General features: G+C 35.9%; 1 long non-coding RNA gene across 1 annotated transcript in view; it reads right to left on the bottom strand.

Moving 5' to 3' along the window:
- Positions 1 to 3,111: 3,111 nt before the first annotated feature.
- Positions 3,112 to 7,596, bottom strand: part of LOC121018554 (uncharacterized) — a 38,021-nt gene continuing 33,536 nt past the window's right edge. Inside the window, exon 3 of the long non-coding RNA XR_005785224.1 lies at positions 3,112 to 3,188. This is a non-coding gene — a long non-coding RNA (uncharacterized LOC121018554). The remainder of the gene's footprint in view (positions 3,189 to 7,596) is intronic.

Here is a 7,596-nt window from a genome sequence, read left to right as displayed (position 1 = left end):
GTGTTGTATGGAAACCAACTTGACAATAAGTTATATTTAATATATTAAAACAAACAAACAAATAAATAAATAAAATTTCCTTGTAGCGGGGAAAAACATTTTTGAAGAACAAAATATCTAGCTAATTTTTAAAGCTAAGTAAAGAGAGAAAAATGAATATAGAACAGGTGAGAAAAATAGAAAACAAATAGATCATACATAGATATAAGCTTAACTCTATCAATGTCTACTTTGCATATAAACAAGCTACAATTGCAAGTAAAAGGTCATGCAGAATTAAAAACAAACAGAACAAAATATATCCTCTTCACAAACACATAACTCAGCAAGCTTAAAAGTAAAACTGATACAACACAAAACTACAAAAGTAATCTAATAACACTCTATTAATATTTGTCAAACTTAGGTTATAAAGCAAAAGTATTACTAGAGTTAAGGACAGATATTTCATGATGATATACATGTACATACACAATGAAGAATAAATATAAAAATTTGTACACATAAAATGACATGGATATAGGAATCCTTTTCCAATAAAATTTCCCAATAAAAAAAGAGAAAAAGAAAAATCCAAATAATATTGGGAAATTTTAGCACACTTCACTTGAACACTGATCATATTAATGAAAAAAATTTTTGAATGTGAAGAAATAGATATGTTCATGGTTTGAAAAACTGAACATTTAAAACAAAAAGTAAATTTTCTCAAATTGACCAATGGATTCATTACAATTCCAGTAAAAATTCTGGCAGATTTTTTTTTTAATTTTTTTTTCAACGTTTATTTATTTTTGGGACAGAGAGAGACAGAGCATGAACGGGGGAGGGGCAGAGAGAGAAGGAGACACAGAATCGGAAACAGGCTCCAGGCTCTGAGCCATCAGCCCAGAGCCCGACGCGGGGCTCGAACTCACGGACCGCGAGATCGTGACCTGGCTGAAGTCGGACGCTTAACCGACTGCGCCACCCAGGCGCCCCTGGCAGATTTTTTTAAAGTGTATATGTGTATGTTAGTGGTGGAAGAGGGGCTGTGTCAACACACTGATTTTAAAATTTATATAGGGGCTCAAAAGAGCAAAGGTGAGCTTAAAGAAGAACAAAATTGGAGGCAAGTTTGAAGAAGATAAACATACATACCAAATACCAAAATGTATTCTAAAACAGTAGTAATTAACAAAATGTGGTAAGAACAGACAAATGGTCTGATGGAACAGAAGAAAATCCAAAGATTTGCTGCCTGAAACTGTCACTTGATTTTTTAAAATGTCACAATGTAGTGTAGTTGAGATAGAATAATCTTTTCAATAAACAATAGTGGATCAATAAGATCTGCACATGGAAACAAACGACTTAACCCATACTTCCTACTGTACAAAAAAAAAATCAATCCCATATGGATTGTGAAGCTAAAAGTTAGAAAGAAAACAAACAAAAAAATTTTTTTTTGGAAATTTCTTCATGACCTTGAGATAGGGAAGGACATTAAAGCACTAAGTATGAGGAACAACAATGACAACAAAAAGGTTTAAATTTAACGGTATTTAAATTAAGACCTGTTCTTTCAACAAAAGATGCCATAAAGAAATAAAAAATATCCACGAAGCATAAATATTTACATCTTTAACAAAGTATTCATGTATATCCATCCCCTCCTCCCAGTCCTTTAAAACAACATGAGAAATGTAGACATCTCAATTGACTATTGGGCAAAAGTCTTGAACTTCACAAAAAAGGATATTTATACTGACAAGAAAAATGTGAGAGGGTACTAAATAACGTACTTAAAAGTTCATACGCATACACACAAATTCGGAACAGTCTCAACAACAGTAATCATAAAGGATAAGCAAATTAAAATTGCAGTAAGATATACAAATACCCACCAAATAGCTAAAATTAAAAAGACAGATAATATGAGGTATCGACAGTAATACGGAGCAACTGAACTGTCAGATAATTGCTACTGGGAGCATAAATGGGTATTTCTTTCCTGAGTATAGACATAACAGAAATATATCACCAATAAGCATGTACAAGAATACTCATATATTAATAATCATAATAACAAATGTATAATGGATAAATAAGCTATACAGCAATGAGAGTGTACAAACATTCACAAACATGGGTTAATCTTACAATTACAAAGTTGAGTTAAAGAAGCCAGACACAAAAGAATGCATACAATATGATTCCATTGATATAAAGTTCTAAGAAAGCCAGAGTTAATATATGGTATTTGAAGTCAGAATACAGGTTATATTTGGGGATGGGGAGAGTAGCGATGTATTAGTGGTAGAGAAGGAGCATGGTCAGGGTAGTGGTTAACCTGGGTATGTTCATTTTGTAACAACTCCTACAGCTGTACATGTTTCATCTACTTATGTATAAGCCTGTTATGCTTAAAAGGTCACACACATACACACAAAATTTGAACAGCCTACCCACAGTAAATATTCAAGAAATGTTATCATTACTGGAGGTAAGCATTTGAGGCACTAATTCCCTACTCTCAAGCCTGTGAAAATCAACAGTGATGGCCTGAGCCACAGTGAGCGCAGAAAGACACAAGAGGCAATATGCAAGTTCCCAATAGAAAAAGATGGCAAATGAGTAACAGACTAGAAATAGAGTGTGTCTGGAGTCATGGAGACTGTTTCATTCCTCAACTCCATGTTTGTTGAGCTGCAACACCCTTAATTCCATCTCAGTGGAGCGGAATATGTTGCTATGTTCTGACAGAGCATTCTGGAAACTTAGACATTTTGCCACATTGCCCTTTTCAGTTCCCTCCTTTATCATGGAGGAGAAAAAAAAAAAAAACAAAACAAACAAAAATACACCTTTTATGTATTTTCTGAGATTTGGGGGTACTTTTGAATATCAAAACTGTACAATTTTCGTGTGGGGATATCTATAGCTGGAAGGTCAACAGTACTTAAAGATATCACAATAATGTGTGTCTTGAAAAAGATGGAGGTAATCCCCACTTTGCCTTGCTCCACGGTTTTCCATGGAGGGGATATACAGGTGAATGGAGCAGATAGAGGATATAGGATAGTCTGGTTAGCTTGGGGTTTAGAAGCCTGTAATGTAATAATAGAGGTTTCCACAAGAGGGGATATACAGGTGAATGGAGCAGATAGAGGATATAGGATAGTCTGGTTAGCTTGGGGTTTAGAAGCCTGTAATGTAATAATAGAGGGAGTCAGGGTGAAACCAACACTTCAGCAGCCTTTGATGCTCATTGATGATCATTCATTCTGCATCCATTTAAGGGATACCACTCCATGACTACATATGGCCAGGTAGGCAAGGAGACCTCCTCTTCCCCTATCCCTCCTTCCTTTCTCCAACATTTAAGGAAGAAGCTCTTAGAAAAATCATTTCTGCAACAACCCATTAATAATGCTTTGTCCCCAAGTTCAAATTGTTTTTCCAACTGATGAGAATCCTATCAGGGATGATGCTTCAGCAACTGTCTAATATTTTGCTCTCTATTAAGAAAGAATTATATTGAGGGGCACCTGGGTGGCTCAGTCAGCTAAGTGTCCGACTTTCGCTCAGGTCATGATCTCATGGTTTGTGGATTCGGGCCCTGTGTCAGGCTCTGTGTTGACCATTTGGATCCTGGAGCCTGCTCTGGATTCTATGTCTCCCTCTTTCTCTGACCTTCCCCTGCTTGTCTCTGTCTTTCTCAAAAATAAATAAACATTAAAAAAATTTTTAAAGAAAAAATTATATTGATAAATCTGAGGTCTACTACACTTTCTCTCCATTTAGAGGTTGCTGTGTGATATTTGTCTGCTACGTTTAGGACCATATTACATTTATTCAGTAGCTATATCTTATAGTCTTCTGAATTAGGCATCATTGGGCATTTAACTCTGGACATGAAAAACGATCTTGAATCAGCTATTGATGAATTCTTTCAATGCGGTCACTCTTTCTCTCATTTTTTTTCACTTTGTCTCTTTTTTAATGTTAATTTTTCTAAGAAGAAAAATCTTTCCAAGCTGTATCTCTACATTACAGAGGACACATATGCCATCTGGATATTGTCCCTCTACTCCCCCTCTCTCCTTAATCTGCTATTTCCCAAATTCTGTTTTCCTCTCCTTATACTGATTTTGCATTACAAAAACCTAGCAAACCATCTGGCAAGAGCATAATCTTCTTTGGAAAGAGGGCAACAAACTAAGAGTGCAAAGGCCAGAACTCTCTTTAGCATATAAAGAAAGAAGACATTTTTGGAACTCTAATACATTAATAATTTTTGTTCAGTGACTCTTTCCTTCTCTTAAGGATATCTGGTCCCTGAAAAGAGATGAACAGTATTTAAATATGCTACCACACTCGATATTTAGGAATTATTCTCTTGAAAAACTTCCCTTTATCTTAAGGGAGGATAAAGCAATCTTTGCTTCTCCTAGAAGAGAAGGTCTAGCATTTTCCCATAAACACTAAATTCCTAAAAAAAGAAAATTCTCCCTGTTTTCTGCTAATGTTGGTTAGTAGAGCAGTGGTTGTTGGGGGTAGGAGTTTGCAGTAGTTTGAAGCTGACCTCTCCTAAGCCCTCAGAGCAATAGTTTGCCTAATTCATGGTAATTCCTTGAACTTAGAATTAGAGTAGTTGAAGTCTTTTTTCTGTTTAGTGTGTTGGCTGTGATTATAGGACAAGAAAAACTTTATTTAAAGCCCTGTTAGATTATAGGACAAGAAAAACTTTATTTAAAGCCCTGTTAGAATGAATGAGTGGTTCTAGTGGGAAGACATCTAGTGGGAAGAAAGAGGTCAGGGCTATCGCTAAACATTTTATAATGCACAAGACAGACCACATAGAGTTTTTCAGCCCAAATACCATTATTTGAGATTGAAAAACTCTGGGCTAGAACATACCTCTATATTTACATCTACAGTGAAATTCAAAGTTAACAACAGATACTTCATGAGAATCTGGTAGTCCTATAAATTCCCTATCTATTGGCCAACATGATAATTCCTAAGACACAATTAGCATTTTTATATGGCTCTATAAGGGTGGCATGTTTATTGCTCCAAAATTTCTAGTAGCGGATTCCATTGACTTCCTCCAGATGTAATCACTGACTTCCAACGTCATAATTTATATCTCCAAACGCAGCCCATTTTAGTTCAATAAAAATGAATTGCTAAAATTCCACTCATCTCTCTTCAATGAGATTGACTTCCCCAATTTTGACAAGTCACCAGAATTTGATGATAATCTCAGCAATCAGATGGAAAATCTGAAAGGAGAATAATCCAATAACTGGATCCCATTCACACTCTTCAGAGGTGCCATCAAACCAGCTTAGTTTATTGTTTCACTAGAAACAAGTAACTGCAAAACTATGTAACTACCAGGCCAGGTGGTAAAGCAACCTAGAGGTCAAACAAGCAAATTGACATAACACTTTAAAATATGCTATTTTGTCAGGGTGAATGACAGTTCTGTTATGTGCATAAAATCACAGATTTATCTGAATGCTAAGTTACTTGTCAAGGACTCATTTTACCATTCTTTTTTTTTTCTCTGCCTTGTGTCATGCAAGATTCCTTGAAGCAACTAAAAAAACAGCCATAATCCATTTGATTTTCTGCCTTCCCATGAGAAAAATTTTGACAGATGATAAATAGCAACTGCTGACAATCATCAATGCGAAGCTATCATGCTTTTACATTAAATACAAAAACAGAGTTGTAAAGTCACAAGGGATAGGACTTTTGACACATAAGAGACAAATATATAATCCTCAGAACTAAATCACTGTTGGGATCTAAGCAAGTGCAACAAAGCACAGCTGCTTTTAGAATCTCACAAAGTCAAACTAAAGCTAACTTTGATATCTGGAACGTAACGCATGTTCCAACCCATGTGCCATGCTCTTATCCAGAAGCTTGAGTTAAACTTGCAAACATCACCGAATGTGTTGTAGAAAGGAAACAGCCATTTTATCATACTGTCTCTTTTAATTAAGGCCAAAAAGGAGACTAGAAAACAAATAAAAATACCATAAAACCTAGTTAATTAGAATAGAAGGGCAATTCTGAGCAAAAGGGGTTTGAATATCAGATGTCTGTATCTCATTAAACCTATACGACAGCTCTGCATGTATGAACCTTCAAAGAAAAGCAATAAATTGTCCAGATTACTTGTCAATATGAGGAAGTCATCTGCAAAGGTTACATCCTTTATAGTCTAAGCTGCTCCCTCTTCTGCTGTTGACAAGTAATCAGAGTAGTTCACGGATCATTCTTTCACTTATGGCTTACTTGTGGCTATTTAGTGACATTCACTTCAAGTTATCTAACCAATTTAGCAACCTAAAGTACCCCTGGGACCCAATTTCCACCTCAAATTATATATATTTTTTTATTTTGGAGTAAATGACTAATTTTAATGGGGAAATCTTATCTAATAGGCTAGGGAATAGCACTTATTTCAAATTTCATGCTATTCTAAATGATCCTGGTAACAAATTAAAAAGGTTTTATAGCACACTGTTTATTTACCTAATTAGTAATACACTGGCCTTTTGGCTTTTATCTAAGCTTGTTTTTCTCTATTTGGCCTAATTTCCCATGGGAGAATAAAGGTGAGATAGAGAGGGTTAGAGAGATCATTCTTTATTCTCCAATCTCCTTCCTTTCTTCCTCCTTCTACTTACACACACACACACACACACACACAGATTTGTAGCTCTATATAGGTTACAATGCTTAGCAGAGTCTCCAACACTGAAAAAGTGTGAATGGAGCCACATTTTCAGAAAACGCTTCCGTGGGTTTTTTTTTTAACATTTTCTATATCTATGAGATTTTTCTACATTCGTTCTACATATCCATATTTCTAATTGTGTATTTTGGTAAACTAATCATAGCCTCCAAAATCAACCATTTATAAAGGGATAGGTTATGCTTATTAAGAGCACACTTAAGGGGCGCCTGGGTGGCGCAGTCGGTTAAGCGTCCGACTTCAGCCAGGTCGCGATCTCACGGTCCGGGAGTTCGAGTCCCGCGTCGGGCTCTGGGCTGATGGCTCGGAGCCTGGAGCCTGTTTCCGATTCTGTGTCTCCCTCTCTCTCTGCTCCTCCCCCGTTCATGCTCTGTCTCTCTCTGTCCCAAAAATAAATAAACGTTGAAAAAAAATTAAAAAAAAAAAGAGCACACTTAAATGAAAGGAGCACCTATATGAAAGTTGGCAGAAGTGATAATGGTGATGAGAACAAAGATCCCATTATGCATTTTACATATATGGTTGTATTACATCTTTATAATAAAACTATTGGGGAGAAAATATTACTAAAATTTATAGACTTTAAGTAAGTTATTCAATTTTACATATTTAGAAATTATCAAAGCTAAACTTGAATTTTTTAAATATTTTCTTAGTGTTTATACACTTTTGAAAGAGAGAGAGTGTGTGTGAGCAGGAGAGGGGCAAAGAGAGAGAGAGGGAGACACAGAATCTGAAGCAAGCTCCTCTGAGCTGTCAGCACAGAGCCTGATGCAGGGCTTGAACCCACAAATTGTGAGATCATGAGCTGAGCCGAAGTCAGACACTTAACCCAC

This window comes from Herpailurus yagouaroundi, unplaced genomic scaffold (assembly GCF_014898765.1).
Source record: "Herpailurus yagouaroundi ecotype Mexico unplaced genomic scaffold, PumYag 77, whole genome shotgun sequence".
NCBI lineage: Eukaryota > Metazoa > Chordata > Mammalia > Carnivora > Felidae > Herpailurus > Herpailurus yagouaroundi.
The sequence above is the reverse complement of the archived record's forward strand: the minus strand, read 5'-3'. Positions and strand labels throughout refer to the sequence as shown.